This window comes from Rutidosis leptorrhynchoides, chromosome 10 (assembly GCF_046630445.1).
Source record: "Rutidosis leptorrhynchoides isolate AG116_Rl617_1_P2 chromosome 10, CSIRO_AGI_Rlap_v1, whole genome shotgun sequence".
Taxonomy (NCBI): Eukaryota; Viridiplantae; Streptophyta; class Magnoliopsida; order Asterales; family Asteraceae; genus Rutidosis; species Rutidosis leptorrhynchoides.
Window position 1 is genome coordinate 73,329,434 of NC_092342.1, and position 19,715 is coordinate 73,349,148.

Sequence of the window (19,715 nt, forward strand, 5' to 3'; positions counted from 1 at the left end):
TCTTCCCTCTGATGTCGAAGCATCAAACCGCGAAGAAGAAGATGCGGATGAGGCTGCGGAGGAGGAACAAGCCAACCGACTCTACCTCAAACTTTGCAAGTTTGTTCCCAGAAATGTACAACGACAATACCGCCAACTCTCATACACTCAAGCTGAAAGACAGCGAATTCATAAATGTTTCAATGCTATTTGCTTGACTTTTGACAATGTTGAGCGTTTCAATGAGATGTCTGATGAATATGAAAAGCAAGTCAAAATTGCTAACGCTCAGCACAGGAAAGCGCAGAAGCTTGAGGCACAACTGAAAAAAGTTGCGGATGAAAATGTGACGCTCAAAAAGAGAGCGGAACACGCAGAAAAACAATTCTCTCAACTTGTCAAATATCTGCCTGAGTTTAGCGATAAGGTAATGGATTCGATGCCAGTGACCGAAAAGTTTCAAGCATACGCCCAAGCTGCAAAACTCGCTACCCGTTGTGAGTGGCATGATTTACTTTGCAAGCTCGGCCATCTTACTCAACCACTTCCCGCAGATATTGACAGTGAAATATGCCCAACTGGTGATGCACAAGAAGCGCTGACAATAGCGAAAAAAGAGGTTGAAAAGATCGCTATCCCGGCACTGGAGGAGCTTAGCCGGCGCGAAGGTGTTACTTTTGAAGATATTAAAGCGCTTAAGCTTTAAAATATCTTGTTTGAAATATAAATCTATAATCCGCAATTACATATTGCGTTTTTGTAATTTTACGCGTCTCACATAGCGCGTTTATTAATGAAATATTTTTATTCTGCAGTTGCAACTTGAATTATTTATATAGCGCTTTATTTTAATATATATTCATAATTCAGACTTGTCCTTTGCAATTTCCATATTCGTTATTGTGCACATAACAAACACGTACTTATGCGAAACAATCTTTTATATATTATGAATCTTCTAAGTCCGACAAAACGATTCTTAGGTAATTTATTAGCATTGCGAAGCATCTAAGTATGGAAAGATCAAATACTTAGGAAATTTTATCCTTTCGCAACATTCATTATTTAACACAAGTGGGCAATTTCATCACTTGGTTTTAAAATCATTATTTCGCAATATACATCCGCATTAATATAGCATAAGTAGACTTCATCATCACTTAGCAAAACAATGACGTTTGTTTTAAAATTTCTGCGAACTCTTAGTCACATTTACACAAACATTAATTCAGTGTTTTGAAAATTAAGCAATTGTATTATGCAAAATAATCACTACGCGTGGCCACACGCAGTGTTTTTGCTTTGTATAGAAACAATCACTAACACCCAAACTAATTTTGTCTTATTCAATTATTTTTCTGCAATAACAACTCAGAAAATGAAAATAACATATTGATCATGATCAAACATGATTAAGCATTCTATCGAAACTCTTTTATTACAAATGTGTGCAATATTCAAGGTGGACTGCATGCCCCTCAACACCTACACTTTCTCGCGCCACAATCATCGCACAAAATGGCTCAACCACCACAGAAGTTAACGTGCCAATACCCTTATTGGCAGAAAACTTAACCATTCCATGTAGCGTAGATGGTATTTCACCAAATATGCGCAAAGCAGTGCGCCCAAGAATCATGTTAAATTGCTATTGATTTCGCATTATATAAAGATTCAACAAAGCTTGGCGCCTTAGTGATTCGTCGCAGTCATCTACTAACTCAACTTGTAATTCCAACTGACCAATAGGCCAAGTTGATTCTCCTGAAAATCCAGCGAGCGAAACCGTAGTAGGTTTCATCAAAGCTTTAATGTTTGCAGGCAACTTGCTAAAACATTGCTCATACATTACATCTACACTACTACCAGTGTCAACATGCACCTTCATAATCACAATACCAGTATTCGCAATGCGACACAAAACCACCACTGGCTTATCAAGATTCGCGCTCAATTTTGCAGGAGGAAAAGTAATAGAGGGGTATTGCTAGTTCGCGATTTGTTCAGATGTTTGGAATACTGACATTTCGCCTTGTACCTCTACCACATTGATGACCTGAATTCCCCGCAAATTCTCTTTCTTACTCACCATTTTTACTCCAAGATTCTTCACCGCGGGAGCTTTTCGATCAGCAGCATTTGGCACTTGCGGAGCATTAGACTCTGCAGGAAAGATAATCGCATTCATGGTATTTGTAGCACCTTGCATGATTAAATGTTCTAGCTTGCCTTGCTCATATGCCTCCGTATCAGCTCTGCCAAATCCCTACAACGATTGGTATCATGACCATAATCATCATGGAAAATACAAAACTTAAATTTATCTCACCTACTGTTCTCCGCTAAAGGTTGAGGATCAGGAAAAGATCTCGCAACCCTTTCTTGTAAAAGAATTTCTTTGGGTGTTTTTGTTAACATCTGTATGATATTAAAAGACTCGTTGTTCCATTTTCGCGTAGAATAGTGATCCCGACGGCCATATCCATGATTATCATTTTGACCTTGATGTCTATCATTGCGCGGGTAACCACTGCCGCCATTTCGCCGTGGATATCCTGAACCGCGGTAATTATCACCATTTCCATCATGAAAAGAATCATTATCATCTCGCCAACTTTTATCCTTACCCCACCCGCAAGCGGGTGTTATAGTACTATCTTCTCCACCTCTAAGATAATCATACGTTTCTTGTTACACCTTAGCGAAAGTTGGCGGAACATCTCTTCACAGTCGACGCACAAATATTGCATGTCGCTGCGGATTAATAGCATGCAAAAACCCAGAGATTTTTTGATTTTCATTCAAACTAGGTATCTTTTGGCACTCATAAATGTACCGCGTAAGTAATGCGCTTAAAGTTTCCTTGTTGCCTTGTTTGATATCATGACATTCTATATGCGTCTTCTTCTGCGGCAAAAGATTCTAAAACGGCAGCAAAAATTTATCGCGAAGATCGATAAAGTCGATAATACTGCGAGCTTGCGGGATATGGAACAACTCCTTTGCTGATCCTTGTAAAACCATAGGAATACTCTAAACGCAACCGGCTCATTCCAGTTGTAGGTGCTTACCACCCTTCAAACCGCTGCAAAAAATCCAAGGGATCAGTTAAACCCGAGTAAACTCCCAATGTCGCCGGAACAATAGGCGGTGTAACGATTGGATAATCAGAGATATGCTGGACAAACTTGTCTGCAGCAGTAGTAATCTCAGTCGCCTTTTTTGTGCGAGTATCAGTATTCTCCGCACAAAATTTGGCTATCATATCTTGCAAAAAATTCAGTTGTTCAAACTTATGCTGCATTGACTTAGGCGCAATGCTTTTAAAAGCATCCGCCAAAAAATGTTGAGCATTCTCTCTGCGGACAGCATCAGCTGCTTCACCTTCTTCCCCATGACGAGGGAAAGGTGTTGGTGGTCGCCTTTTCTTAACATGTGGAATTTTTACAAAATTCTTCCACACAATCCGAATCATCAGAAAATTCGCTTTCTTCTCTTGGCGCTTTCGCAATCTTTGAGTTATAAGCAGAGTTCAAAATAAGGCGTTCCTATGCATTATCACTATCACTATCATGATGTTCCACAACTAAGCGATCAACTTGAGATCCTAAATCATTCAACGGCCATAAGTAAGTGCGCGGTATGCGAGGTTCGGGACTATACTTAGCGTCTTTCTTAGCTTGCTCAATAGTAGTGCCAACAACTTTGTCTATTTTCAGACTCGCTTTTCCAGCCAAAACTCTTAACTGCTTGCCTTCAGCAATGGTTTCATCGCGGTTCTGTTGCAGATTTCTACGCGCAACCATTTTTTCTGCAGCAAACTCTAATTGCGAATCATTATTAGCGGTGTTAACATTATACATTTTAGCGAGCGGTTCTTGAACTGATTTGCTTGCAGTAGCATTAACATTTGTTTGCGTATTGAACGGCAAGGCGTTCTGCAAATCACCAGCCATCACATCGGCATTCACGTAAACACTTACATGCTTTGCATTTGCTGCCATGGCAGATAATCAAATCAAATGATATGCCCTAGAAAGTACCTGCAAATCATCATAACCAAACATGATTGAAATTAAACCAGCCAATTAATTGTTTGATAGCACAGAACAAAAAATTTCGAGTTTAGTTTTAAAACGAGTCCCACGGATGGCGCCAATTGATCAATCCATAATTAATGAGTTATTTAATTAAGGACTGAGTGCAATGAGATTAAGATGAAGGATGGGATGTTTGATGATTATTTTGGGCCCTGATGATCGTCTTTCACTTTAACAATCAAGTGATCAACCACCCCGACCCGGTCTTGATTGTTAATTAGCATGATTCACCTCGACACGATGTAAAAGTTCCTGGGGCAAGATAACAAGAGAAAATTACAAAGGTCTAGGCAGATGGCAGAGAATCAACAACCCATAAATGAGAGGCCAAACTCCCTATTTATAGTATTTGAAATATTCGCGGTCTGCAGATTGCTTAACTATCCGTGAAAACTTAGCGAAGTGACCCACAGTCTTTCATTAGCGCGGAAACTGATCTGCTATCTTTATTTTCAGCGAATATTCCAAGCCTTTCAAATATATTTCACGTAACTTCTTCTTTTAGCCTTTAGTAAATAAAATACACATATACAATGTTATGTATATGATCATTAACGGCCTTTTTTGACGGTCGTCGGTCAGAGGGACTAAATCAACAACTTTTACAAACCACTGGGACCAAATCCGTCAAAAAAAGCACAGGGACTAAATCAGCATTTTGGTACAAATCACAGGGACCATTTCAGCAATTTTGTCTTTAATTAATATATATTAATGTATTTCCATAATTATTTACGGGTTTACCGCGGGTGATGGGTATCTATGATTAAAAGTTACTTAAAGTGCACATTTTGTAAACCCGCAGGTCACGGGTATCCGCGAGTCACTGGCACGGGTAGAAAAATTTACCCGTTGACGGGTAAACGGGTACCCGCGGGTAAAGAAAAAATCCTGACAAGCGGGTTGTAAATAGTAGGTATCTATGCCCGTCGCCCGCGGGTGCCATCCAATCCTAAGCCCTCTCATCTCTACTGTTTTACTCAGAAAGTCCAATAGGTTATGTTCTGATATGGCCGAAACGGACGGTTTTATTCTTGCGGTGTTGTCAGGCCGCAGCACGCCAGGATCAGCCACCCAAGGGGGAGGTACTATTTTAAAATTTATATTTAGCAGGGCCTAAATCGTACTACTCCTTAGTATGAGTAAGGGAAGTATGACCTAGAGTCATATTTTTGAGATATCAGTAGAATCGAATCTATATTTAAGCCTAAGATAGTTCGGAAGGAGTAGTGATTACTTAATTTTGGAATTTTCTAATTTATAAGACAGATAAAGTAAATGCAATAAAATTTGTAATTCAGATAAGGTTAAAGTGAGTGCATACTATGACTTCATCAGTTATTCTGCCGAGATTATGGAATGCTGGCTCATGAAACAGGCAGAGACCTTGTATTCATTACACTGGTCCTAAACGCCCCTGTCATAAGACATGTCACTGGGTACTGCGTTAGGCTTGAATATTCTGAATAGACAACAACATCCCTAACCCCCGACGCCCGTGCAGTCTGACTACAAGCATACACGTTCAGACGGCTCATCCAATTGAGCGACTCGGTTGGGTGAAGTATTAACATTCCACAATGGTCTAAACTTTCTTAAGTATAATAGAATACATGGTTTACCATATCCGAGAGACGTGATGTGTTTCAATGCTTTTGTTAATGATTGGGTTTAAAAGATAGTTAGGCCCTTAAAAAGAGTTCAACCATGAAGAACACCATGACCAAGTCAAGCTGACTTCCATGAACACGTTCGGTTATCCTAACGGTCCAATCCTTTATGTGTCTAAACAAACAGTTCCTTAATTAACTAAGAATCCCTCAAGCGGGGTACAATGCTTGAGACCACGTTATGGTGCAGTGTACTAATCAACACTGACCGGGTTTCATGGCCTTACTTAGCAGAGGTACAGCTTACAACAACCGTTGTGCTTTAGCGTGCACGTATGAAGTTTATATGCTTAGTTACTACACTAGCATGGTCTGGGACCGACAAGTTTATATGCTTAGTGATTACACTAGCATGGTCAGGCAGGCCGTTTGGCAGGCCGTTTTTGGAGGCCGTTTGCTAAGGCAAGCCGTTTGTCGAGCCCGTTTGATCTGACCGTTTGGTAAGCCGTTTTCCATACTGGCAGGCCATTTGGCAAGCCGTATGGCAGGCCGTTTGCTGGCCTGGTCAGCTTGATTTTCCTGGATCGTAACTTGATTTCTTGTCTTTCACCGTTTTTGCTCTAGAATCTTCGTTTTAGCTCCGATTCTCTTGATTCTTTTTGCACCGTATTCGTAATTACTTGTTCTTCACTTCTAACCGACGAAGTGGGTATTTTGCCAACAAAGTTCAAATCTTTCTTATTTTTGGGCCTTAATACCGGGGTGAAAACGTGACTTTTTAGCCGATATCATGTTCCTAAAAATTTATCAGTTTAGATAGCTGCCACAACAGAAATTTTTCACCGGGGCGAATTTTTGTTGTTTAAGCGTAGCAAATATATTTTTTTTTTTTGGAAAAATAGACTTTTTGTGCCGTTGGTCCCTCCATTATACACAAAATAGTGAACAGCGCCCCTTTCATTTTTTTTCTGCTTACAGCATCCCTCCATTATCCCATTTAAGCATACCGAGTCCCTCTGTTAAATTTTCGTTAAAAAGGTCCATTAACCCTTGACATGTGCCTTGCATGTGAGGGTAAAATTGTCTTTTTACCAATCTTCCTCATCTATATCTAAATCTAATGTTTGTTGAACTTGTTCTTTCCCAAAATTCAAACCCTAAATCAAAAAATAATAATAAAACCAACAACTAAATTAAAAAACAAAACAAACACATAACAAATTATATTCATTATATGACCAAGAACTCTTTCATCCATTATTCCTTCTTATCCTAACAATCTATCTAAATCAAATCAAAACAAATAATATAATCAAAGCATCCATTTAATCGATCAGTATGCTGATTAAAAACCATATATAGCTAGAAACCATCCATTAAAAAGAAAAAAGTAATAACTAAAAACTCAAATTATAAATCAAAATTAAAAACCTGTTGGGTTTCATCATCGGCTGGTAAGAGCAGGGTTTCACATCACTGTACGATTCGAAGTGTTGATTAAAAATTTAAAGGCACGTGTTGGTGGTGGGTACCAGTGGCGGCAGAAAGTGTTGGTGGTAGAGGATTTTCGACGACAACAGCGGTTGGTTGGTACAGGTGGTGACAAAGGTCGAAGTTATTCAACACCATCACCGCCAATACACCAACACAGGTTCTTGAAACCCATTTCATTTGTGTATAAATAATTTAATTTTGAAATTAATTTTGAAGAGATCAACTTAGAGACGTCATTTGTTCAGGTGGTATCGAAATCAAATTTCGGTGGTAGTGTGGTGACGATGGTGAGGTGGCAGTGGGTGGTTGTTAAATTTAGGTTATATCTGCAAGATGGGTTGCGGTGGTGACGATGTGCAGTGGTATGATGATGGTGAATTTGTTATGATTTTTTAAAATCGATTTCATATTGTTACTGCTCTACTGCTTATTTTAAAATCGATTACCTGAGGATGTGATGTGTAGTGGTGTTTTGATCTGCTATTTTTTAAATTGATTACAGATATATTGGTTTCGATTTTAATTTGGTCCTCAACAACAACAATCAGATTCATAATTTCCTGAAAAATCCTATTAACCAAAAAAATACAACTCGATCAGTTTTGAAAAAATCTACTTAATCTAATCCTGATATGAAACTTGTTCTAGAATCCTTATGAGTTGTTTATGCTTCGTGAATCATCAGATGTAACGACCCAACCCGTTATCCAACTTAATATGCAAGAATAATTTTTTTTTTAATACAGTTAGGGTGCGCGGCGCGCAACCCTCTCTGTGCGCAGCGCGCACAGAGCCTGATCAGTTCTGTCCGGATTTTCTATTTTTCGTTTAATGATCTACCACTTCCCGACACTTTTAGGCGAAACGGTTTTCACAACACATTATAATAAGTAAAAATCACACGTTTTCATAATAAAAAAAGTTTTACGACACCGGGACCACATCGGCCGTTTTACGACTTTCGTACAAAATACAAATTTCCGACCACATGATTTTTAACACAAAATAAAGACCGAGCATGGTAATTGGGGATATGCTACCCAATCCTAATCAATCCAAAAACACGTCTTCTAAGTAACTACGCGAGTCAACTAGTTCCCACGTGTGATGACCCGTCCAAATCCACTTGGACGAAGTCATCATTCATCGATTTCATAGTGAGGTACTGACCTCTACATGATACGTTTTGTAAACATTGCATTCTTTTGATAAGGCACACCATAAATGAATACCAATTTCCAAGGTTTTCAGCATCTGATGATTTCTGTATATAGACAATCACCGTAAATAATAGTTTACCATAATACATCCGTTGACAATACAGTCAAAATAAGATACATGGTGATGATTTTGTGAATGCAAAGTTTTCTCGAATAAAGCATGTATGACTCCATGCACATAGCTTGTATAACGTATAAGCAAACAGCGGAAGACTTCTAGGAACCTGAGAATAAACATGCTTAAAAGTGTCAACACAAAGGTTGGTGAGTTCATAGTTTTAGTGTTGCGCATAATCGGTATATAAAGGTGGATAACAAGATTTCAGTTGTTTCATCCAGAAACGTTTATCAAAATATTCTACGAAATTGAGCACCCTGGTAACTAAACTTTAACGTTATAATAAGTACCCCTGTTTTAACATACATGCAACCAACATGTACAATACACGCAATCCAACGTGTACTAAACTCAAATAGCATACGTCTGTTTTATATTTCAGGCTAGGGTTTCTATACCTGGAACAGACGGAGATGTCAAGCCCTATGGATCCAAATACCACTATTCGCGCTCACCAGTTCTTATAACCGGCAGTTACTAGTTACCAAAGCTAAAGGATTTTCGGTTCAAAATCGGTGTAGAATTTAGTATGTACTCATATCCATTGCATTTAAAATATAGTGCATGTATTCTCAGCCCAAAAATATAGATTGCAAAAAGCAATTAAAAAGGGATCAAATAAAACTCACCTTAGCAGCACATAAATTCATTCACCGAAATGTGACTGAAACTCGGAATGCAAAGTAATCGTAGATCTCAACGTATCAATATTGTGATTCAATATTGTAGGATACTACGTAGACGCAACGGAGATGATAAACACTAGTTTGACTCACGAGCTATACCCCCGAACCATACCCATAAACTCCATAGCTATAACCCATAATTTCCTTAGCTCTATCCCGCTCGAAAATTCATTTTGAAAATATGCGAGCAGAACCTCGTCGTAGTATTTTATGTATAAATAATAATAATAATACTAATACTACTAATAATAAGATTAATAATAATATTAATCTTAATAATAATAATAATAATAATAATAATAATAATAATAATAATAATAATAATAATAATAATAATAATTATAATACATATAGAGGGAGATATTCGAAAAATAGATAGATTGAATGAATGTATCTGGCCAAAACTGATCGAGCTTTTATAATGTGGCTTGTCTCCTCATCCAATGCGATCGCATGGATGGGAAGGCATAATCCCATGCGATCGCATGGCCTAAATATCCAGCTCACAATGTTTTGTTTTCTTGTTTGTCGACATATTTTTCACTGTAGCAAATAGTGTTCACTCTAGAAAATAGTGTTTTACTGTAGGAAAGTCGTTTTACTGTAGCAAATAGTGATTTTCGAAAACACTGTAGCAAAATGATTTTTACTGTGGTAAATAGTGATTTTCGAAAACACTGTAGCTTTTCGGGTACTGTAGCAATTCGAAAATACTGTAGTAAATTAGTATTTTACTTGTTCATCTTAAATGTTTTAGTTAACTTATCTAAATATCAATCGAATCAATAAACGAATGTTACTATCATTTACTAAATAACTTGAAATTATATATATGTATATATGTTTATTTAATATACATAAATCAGGTTTTAAATGCACATTGCAAGTTATTTATGAATAATTAATATTCCAACTTATATATATATATATATATATATATATATATATATATATATATATATATATATATATATATATCTATTTACAAATAGATGTTCGTGAATCGTCGGTCAATAGTCAAAGGTTAACTGAATATATAACATCAGTTCAAAAAGTTTGAGAATCAATATTACAAACTTTGCTTATCGTGTCAGAAACATATAAAGATTAAGTTTAAATTTGGTCGGAAATTTCCGGGTTGTCACAGTACCTACCCGTTAAAGAAATTTTGTCCCAAAATTTGATTGGGATCGTCATGGCTGGCAATAAGTATGTTTTCATGACAAATACGAGTTGATGAATAGAGTTTCATCATTATTGACTAATATAGATAAAACGATTCGATTATGTGAAACGTACGAGTGAAGCTGTCACAAAAGGTTAAGATAAAGATTTAATTTTTGACGTAGTCGCGGTGGATTTTTGGATTTCAAGGAATCTGGAGGAAAATCTTCGTAATAAGATTTGATTCTTCGGTAGTTAAGGAGATAGGATCTTCTTTGGTTAAATGCGATAATCTGTTTTGATTGCTCTGTCGTATATTTCACTATAAATCTACCCTCTTCATTTCCTTATTTTTCACAGCTCATACCTTCTATTCTTTCTCCCTCAATTCATATTTTGAAGCATTCATCAATATGCTCCATCCAGTTCTGCTTCTTGAAATACTCCTAACTTTCATATCTGTCATCCTTCTTTTTCATATGTCGCCAGAAGAATCTATTTACTTCTACTATAATCTTGGTTTTATAGTGTTTTTAGTTCTCCCGTGTGTTTATATTGCTATATGCATCGATATACATGGTTTGTAATTTCCGATTTGTTGTTGTGTTTTATATCTTCCCTTATATTTCGGAGTCCCTGTTTCTGTCTTTCTATAATCATTGATATCCACAGTTAATGCTCTCTCCTATTTGCTGCGATTTATGCTCCCATTTCTATTTCGGAGCTCCATGCTTTTATTTTCTTCTTCTTCCTGACTTCAAGTAAAGCGAATAATGGTCCAGAATTCGTAGGCATGGAGTTTCGAATGATCATAATATACAAAGAAGAAAGGAAAGGTAATAGCACGATTTGATTTGTCAAATTACCAGAATATCCGGAAAAAACCGAATCATCAAGAAAAATATTTTCTTGATATGTTTAGAGGTTAAATAGAATGAAAGAGTTATGTAACATGGTTCATGATGAGGGCATGATCTGTGAACCTTTATCACGTTTCATTAGAAACTCAGCATGACTTACTGTAATATAATCACGTTGATCAGGTGTCATTATATTATACTAACTCATGCTTCAGTCCCAACACTGCTTCAAAAATATTCATAATTTAAACTCGAAGGTTTACAGAATATAGAAATTAAACAGTTTCCTTTATGAGGTAATACAGATAACGCTAGGAAATAAATGATTTTAGATAAGAATAGTTATGAAAATATCTTCAGAAATATCGAGGATATTTATAATAAAAGATATGATGATATCTTAGAATTTCTAATATCAAAGGACAATAAAGAAGATTTGTCCGTAAAGATTTAGAGTCAGAAGCAAGGTATTCGTTAATGACTTCAGCAGATACTGAATCATTTTGATTCTTTGAAGGCAGGTCCAGTCTTTGTGATTTGTCAACAGTTTCCTTCATAGTTTGCTCAATCTGTTTTTCAGTTTCAAATCTGAGCTTTTTCAACATACTATTCTTTATCATCAAACTTTTGGCCATTAAGCCCATTTACATTTTTGCTGTTTCATCAGCCTTCAAAGTTATCATAACCGAATCGTCGGTTATCAATCCGAGGTGTTTTTAAGAGTTTGAAGAGTTTGAATGAAGATTGTAATTGTCAAGATACATATGATGTTCTAGAATTTTGAATGATACAAATATTTTTTTGGGTTTTAGAAGTGATGTTCTAGCACAGCTTTGAAGTCAAAGTATAACTTTGAAAGATATAGGGATCTAAGAGTGATATCTTCTGTTAAATCTTAACTTGGATTTCGATTTGTCAAAATCAGAATATGTAATCAAATTTAGGTGAGAATGGTTGTTTTGATTTCTATGAAAGAATGTATATCGTTGTGAAAGTAGTGAATATAGTTGATGATTTGTTGAATCAGAATCAAAGAATGTAACATATTAATTGTGAATTTATATATCTCTCGGGTATTACTTACCCGTTAAAATATTCTCATCATTAACAGTTTATACAAAAGATTTTTTTCTTAATTACAATCTTTATGAAAATATACCTACATATATATTTTCTTTAGATGTAATCATGGATTTTGATGTTATGCGAGGTGTATACGAAATATTATTATTTTTATTACGAAATACGACGAAATATAATACAAGTTACACAAGTTTTAATTATTTATTTACAGATGGGATATATCTAAACCTTGCTACAACACAATAGGTAGTGTACCTAATCGTAGAGTAGTATAGTTTTTAGTAAGTCCGGTTCGTTCCACAGGGAGACGGCTTATTTTACACTATATTTTTATATAACTATATTTGTACAAAATATAAATATATATATATTACAATTATTATTATTATAAAAAGGGGGGTTTTACCGTTTAATGACCGGTTTGTCGATTTTAAAACTTAAGTCACAATTAAAACCTAATGCAAAATATTAAAAATAAATATAACTTAATTTAAAGCGTAAAGTAAATGACGATAATTAAAGTGCGATAATTTAAAGTGCGATAAATAAAATGACGGTAAAAAAAATTGCGATAATTAAAAGTACGATAATTAAAAGTGCGATGAGATATAAAATAAAGGAATTATGCTTATTTAAACTTCCGTAATTATGATGTTCGACGTGTTGATTTTAATTTATTACCATGGGTTAATTGTTCTTTGTCCTGAATTATTCGATATGTCCATCTGGTTTTGTCCATAATAGTCCATCGGTCATAATTATAAAGTGCGAGAGTCTTCGTCAAATTAACCTTATACCCGAAGTCAAATATTCCAACTAATTAGGGATTCGAACTGTAACAAGGTCTTAATACTTTGTTTAATGAATACACTAGGTTATCGACTGCGTGTAATCCAAGGTTTCAATACTATATTAACAATTACACCAATTACCCTTGAATGTAATCCACCCCTGTTTCAACGAGTCCATTGACTATTAATCCATTCCCGTGTCCGGTCAAATGAACAATTATTGGTATTTATAGATATCCCGCCCACCGTACCCGATTAAGCGTGTGTGGTTATTTATAGATACGTCAAATTATAACCTTTATATTAAATTAATAAGATATCATGTAGTTAATTAAATATAAAGCCCATTAATAGCCCATAGTCCAATTTCCACAAGTGTCGTTCTTTTGTTCAAACCCCAATTATGGTCCAAAGCCCAATAACCCCGTCTTAATATTTAGCCCAACATCACGATTACTTCGGCTCAAATAAGCATAATAATAACTTAAGTACGAGACATTAATTTAAAAAGGAAGAACATAGCTTACAGTGGTGATTAATCGCGTAGCGTTACACGGACAGAGTTCCGACTTTAAAACCCGTAAAATAACTTTTACATTACCCAAACTAACTAATTTAAAACTAAACTAATATATATTATAAATATATATTATAAATATATAATATATATTATAGAAATAGAGAGATTGAATTGATATGGGGTGCCATGGATTCGGCAGACTTCGTGCCTTTTATAAGAGATTTCTGACTTTGGCTGCTCCGCGAGTGCGGTACTTTTGTGCCTTACAGCTCCGCGAGTGCGGAGCTTCGGATTCCAGCTCACCACTTTTTGGCCATTTGCTTGTCAACATAATTAATAAATATATATAATTTATATAATTATTTATATATTATATTATATTTTTGTGCATAGTTGACTTGTACTTTTAGCTCCGTTGACTCACGCGTTGATGCTTAGTTCATGTCTCGGTTCCGGATTTTCGAACTTTTTTTTGTACGCTTAGATATCTTGTACTTTGCGTTTCGCGACTTGTACTCTTGTAATTTTTAGACGTTTCTCATCAATAAATTGAACCACTTGAATTGTAACTTGTACGTTTTAGCCTTTTGGTCATTTGCGTCTTCTAATCATCGTTTTCTTCTTTTGTCTTCGCACTTATTTAATATAAACGATTATTACATGAAAATAGAACAATTGCAACTGAAAACTTTACATATTGGGAGGATACTGTAGCTAAGTCGTTTTTACTGTAGCAAATCGTGTTTTACGAAAACACTGTAGCTTTTCGAGTACTGTAGCAATTCGAAAATAATGTAGTAAATTAGTATTTTACTTGTTCATCTTAAACGTTTTAGTTAACTTATCTAAATATCAATCGAATCAATAAACGAATGTTACTATTATTTACTAAATAACTTGAAATTATATATGTATATATCTTTATTTTATATACATAAATCAGTTTTTAAATACACATTGCAAGTTTTTTATGAATAATTAATAGGGAAAATGGCCCCAAAATGCATTGAACTTTTATCAAAATCCTATTGTATGCATTTAACTTTCAAAAGTCCTATTGTATGCATTCAACTTTATATTTTCTCCTATTGTATGCATTCAACCTGTTATAACAAGTTACCTTCTAGGTCACCTTTTAAATATTTACATCTTTAGTCCCTCATATTTGTAAATTCTAATTTCATTAGTCCTTCTGTTAAATAAAACATTTATATATGCATAAAATGGACACGCCACACAATAATAATCAAATAGCACATACCGGAGTCCAATGCATAAAGGTAAGCTAAACTAGGCATACCGTACGAATGCTATACAACAAGCTAATAATCAACGATGCGCGAACACCAAACGATAAGAACAACGTCATCAAGCTACACCCGGAGGGTTAGCTACGTAACAATTATATCAATAACGTATATATATAAAAATATATAACCAACGAACCCACAACCCATGGTTAACCACTTAACCTTAAACACCCGAAGGATGAACGTGCAACCCGGCCTTAGTGAATACGTACGACCCAATACTCACTACTTTCACTTCGTAGAATAACCGAGGATGGTCGTGCTAACCGAGCCTTAGTGAATACATGCAACCCGTTATTCACCACCTCAACCACGAATTCAGCCAAAAGGAAAATCGTACAACCCGAAGTATTGTGAATACGAACGACCCGATATTCACGTCCCCAAACCATAACCCACGGTCTCAAGATTACTAAAATCCATGACCTCGGGGTTAATCAACCGAAATCAAATACCAACGCACATCCTTGCCAATTGGACCTAAAACACAAGTCCATCAAATCCACCTATATGTGAAGTGAGCTCTATAACCGAGAACCACTTCACCCGACCCGCACCCATCCTACACATACATATGCACATAGAATATTAACACTCACCTTGTCGTCTTGATGAATGCTACCGAAATAATTCGCAACTCGCCGATGGAATGTACCTATTCCAATATCACAATACAAGTAACACACTTAGAGTGGATTTACAACCCAACTCAAAACGACACTTAGTGCAATTTCGACCAATTGCACTTACAAGCACAAAACGCCCCCAAACTAACCAATAATCACTAACACTAGTGACAATGGTCCTAATACGTCAATTAAACCCAAACACAAGTGTTAAACACTTACCATTCTCAAAATCACCCATAAACCCTAATTTTGACTCATTTCAAAATTAGTCAACCTAAACCCCCAAATAGGTTCCAACACTTCCATAATCAGTCAACCTAGTGATTAAACCCATTATCAAAACCTAATCAAGGCCAAATCGTCAACCAACCCAAAACCCGACAACTGACAAGAATAACTAGTCACCATAAACCCACTTCATCATCAAAAGGAGTTTCACAACAAATCAAGCTCAATCCCTAACTTGAATATCAAATCTAACAAATGAAATTCGGAGTTTGAACTTACCAATACTACCACAACGTAGCCGTGAATGAGATGAACAACTTTAAAACCCGAGCTTTGGTGAGAATCCAACCCCTTCTTCTCCAAATGGAGCTTCCTCTCTCTAAAACACTTCCTCTCTCTAGGGTTTGAAGATGAGAGTGTTTGTGGTGTAGAAATGAGGATAAGATGATCAATGGATCAGCTTTGAGGGCTCCAAACCGACCCCAAGTGAAATGACCAAAATGTCCTTCATTTAACCCAAAATACAAAAAGACAGAATTTCTGTCGCAGGCCACGTGTGCGGCGCGCTCCTTTAAGTGTGCGCGGCTCGCACACACGTCTGAATAGATTCTGAGCTTTTAACTTTTACCCACGCTTCTCACACTATACGTACATCATTCTTACGCTATGTACCATAAATATTAGGGTCTTACAACTCTCCCCCACTTAGAATCGATCACGTCCTAGTGATCCTCGTCACTTAACCAACCGGACCCACACTCAACGGTCCTCAACATACGTTCCAAACCGATTTCCACCATAATTATCATAAACTCGAAGATTAATCCCTTTACCAATTACACACTTGAACGCATTCTGGAATACGCAATGCGCACAATATCTGAAAACTACCACAATCGCTTAACATACACGGAAACATCATGTTTCCTTCCAACTTCTCTAGGCAATCCTTCCCAATGAATCGCCTTTAACACAAAATCATCATCCGCGATTTATCAAATCCCAAATCCGAGCACTAAAACTTGCTCAATACGACCAGTACGCAACTATCGTAACATCATAAGCAAACGGCTAAAACCGATATCTCCCAAAACGACTATGGCAACGCAAATCCCAAGGTGTACAAAGTCGACTATGGTCACACCCGTAACAACATGTGAGCGAAACACGGCTATCGCATCACTAACCACACAACATGGTCCTTACGACCCCGCCATCGGTGTATAAAACAACCAATAGTTCACAAAACATGGTCCTTACGACCCCACCATCGGTGTATAAAACAACCAATAGTTCACACAACATGGTCCTTACGACCCCACCATCGGTGTATAAAACAACCAATAGTTCACACAACATGGTCCTTACGACCCCACCATCGGTGTATAAAACAACCAATAGTTCACACAACATGGTCCTTACGACCCCACCATCGATGTATAAAACAACCAATAATTCACACAACATGGTCGAAATAACCCGAGCCTAAACACATATGGAGGATGGTCGAAACAACCCGAACCTTCGTGAATTCGCAACAACCCGAAATTACCAACCCAATCCATATTTCCCACAACGAAATGACCGCACAACCCGAGTCATTGTGAATACGCGCAAACCGATATTCACTACCTCCACCACATAGTATAACCAAGGATGGCCGTACATCCCGAGCCTTAGTGAATCCGAACTACCCGACCTTCACTACCTCAAACTATGAGTTCAACCAACAGGGACAATCGTACTACCCGAAATATTGTGAATACGAACAACCCGATATTCGCGTCCCACAACACAACACATGAATGGTACTCCCATTCCCCATCGGTACTCGAATTTCTCGATAATGTCATACCATACCGATATAACACTACACCCATGATGAAGTTAGCGGACCGAATCAACGGCCATAACTCACCAATCACATACGCTCTTTTGGCCTCAAACAACGAGTAGTGCAACATCGCGCACTCCTACACTATAGTGAATCCTAACGGATCACACTAACCATTCACCACAAACGAAGCATATACGCATACGCGAACATCGCTATCACAATCGAGCAAGAACCACCAATATCGCACATAGGCACAAAACAATAATTCTCTAGAAGAGAATCCGATACACACATCCCTTAACCTAGGGATTTCACCTTGCTCGCCAAATACGCCCATTATCTCTCAACGAGATTCACCACATTACCACGTCGGTGATAATTCAAATCCGAAACCATAAGTACAATTTAACCAAAATCGTACTGTACCACAAATCGACCAAATCTAGGTCCCGTCACAAATTCCGGACCTACTAAGAGCATCATCCAAAACCTTACACTAAAACCTCCTCGTGTGGGAGTGTACTAAAACCTCCTCGTGTGGGAGTGTAACTCCCCCACTCAGAACTACGTTCCATAACCGCCTCTTGTACAACCGTACCATGCTACCAAAGGTAGACTTTACTAACAATTGGGTTCACACGACCCATCACCACATCTTGCTCCAACCTTGAGCATGCAAAGGATTTTAGCCAATCCTTAAACACTTCGAACAGAAGTCACCACAATTTTCACAACTTTACTCTCGTAATCATCCAATTGCTATAACTTGTCAAATTTCTACCAAGTCACTCATGTACCTAAGGGTTTCTTACCGGTACCCTAAGCACAAAGTAACCACACTACCATCGGAGTCGAATACCACGCTAGTAGGTATGAAAGAGGCACCTAACACCGCGTCATGTAGACTCCTTCACCAACATACATCGAGATCAAACACTCGATCTCAAGGGTTCTATCCACCCGATGAACCGCATGGTTCAACAACTTCAACACGAAAGTAAACACGTGCTAACAACCGAACACCAAAGGCCATACCCATAGCTTGGTAGAAACATTTCCCAACGCTAAGGAATGCTTGGTTGCACCAAGTCTTACGCCCTTCGTCCGCCAACCAAACGTCACCATAGGGTAATTCCACTAGGAACGTCACCCATAACAAAATGTGCACAACACAAATGCTTTCAACAAACTCGTACACAATGACACATAATAAATATCCAAAGGACATATTTATTAAAACAAAACGTACCTTAACGTCTCCTTGCGGCATTTGCCTCCGCCAACTCAGGACAATCCGGCTTGCGATGTCCCTCTTTATGACAATAGTAGCACATTCCGTCATCACTTCTCGGCATTGTGCACTCCCATAACTTGTGGCCCCTAACACCACAATTAAAATATCTAGGCGCACGAGAACTCGTCATGCCTTTCTCTACATCACCCATACCCACACTTGCACCCTTAGTTTTCTTACTTGGAGCACTATACAATTCAACCCTTCTCTTACTCGAAGGTTCACCAATCTTCTATCGCGAATACGATTCGAAACCCTAGCCATGTTGAATAACTCCGCAAACGAGTTCACTTGACCAACGCTAATTTTTCCCTGCAAATCATCATTCAAAGTTCGATAGAAATCTTCCATCAACATCCGATCGTTCCCAATATACTCGTTCCTTGGGCAGTTTTCATTGATTAGCATATTTTTCAACTCTTCCCAAGGAGTATCATTGTAACACCCGCATTTTGGGCATAGATGAAATGACCATTGTACCCTGGGGTATGGCGTAATTAGTGATTTTAATAATTATATGTTTATAATTATTTGGTTGTTTAGTTGAGACCAGTTTGTGCCAAGAGTTGCAGAACAGGTTCGTTTGAATAAATTGGGCTTCGTTAGGACTACCTAATATAAACATTGTGTTCTAAATAACAAAAATGTTTATTAATTAACAAGTTTAGGTCACATGTTATAAAGAAACATGAGTGACTTAATTATAGTTTAAATTGTTTTATGGAGTACTTACTTAAAGTTGCAATATAATGATATAGATATTTAAATGAACATGTGGCATACAAGCCTCCA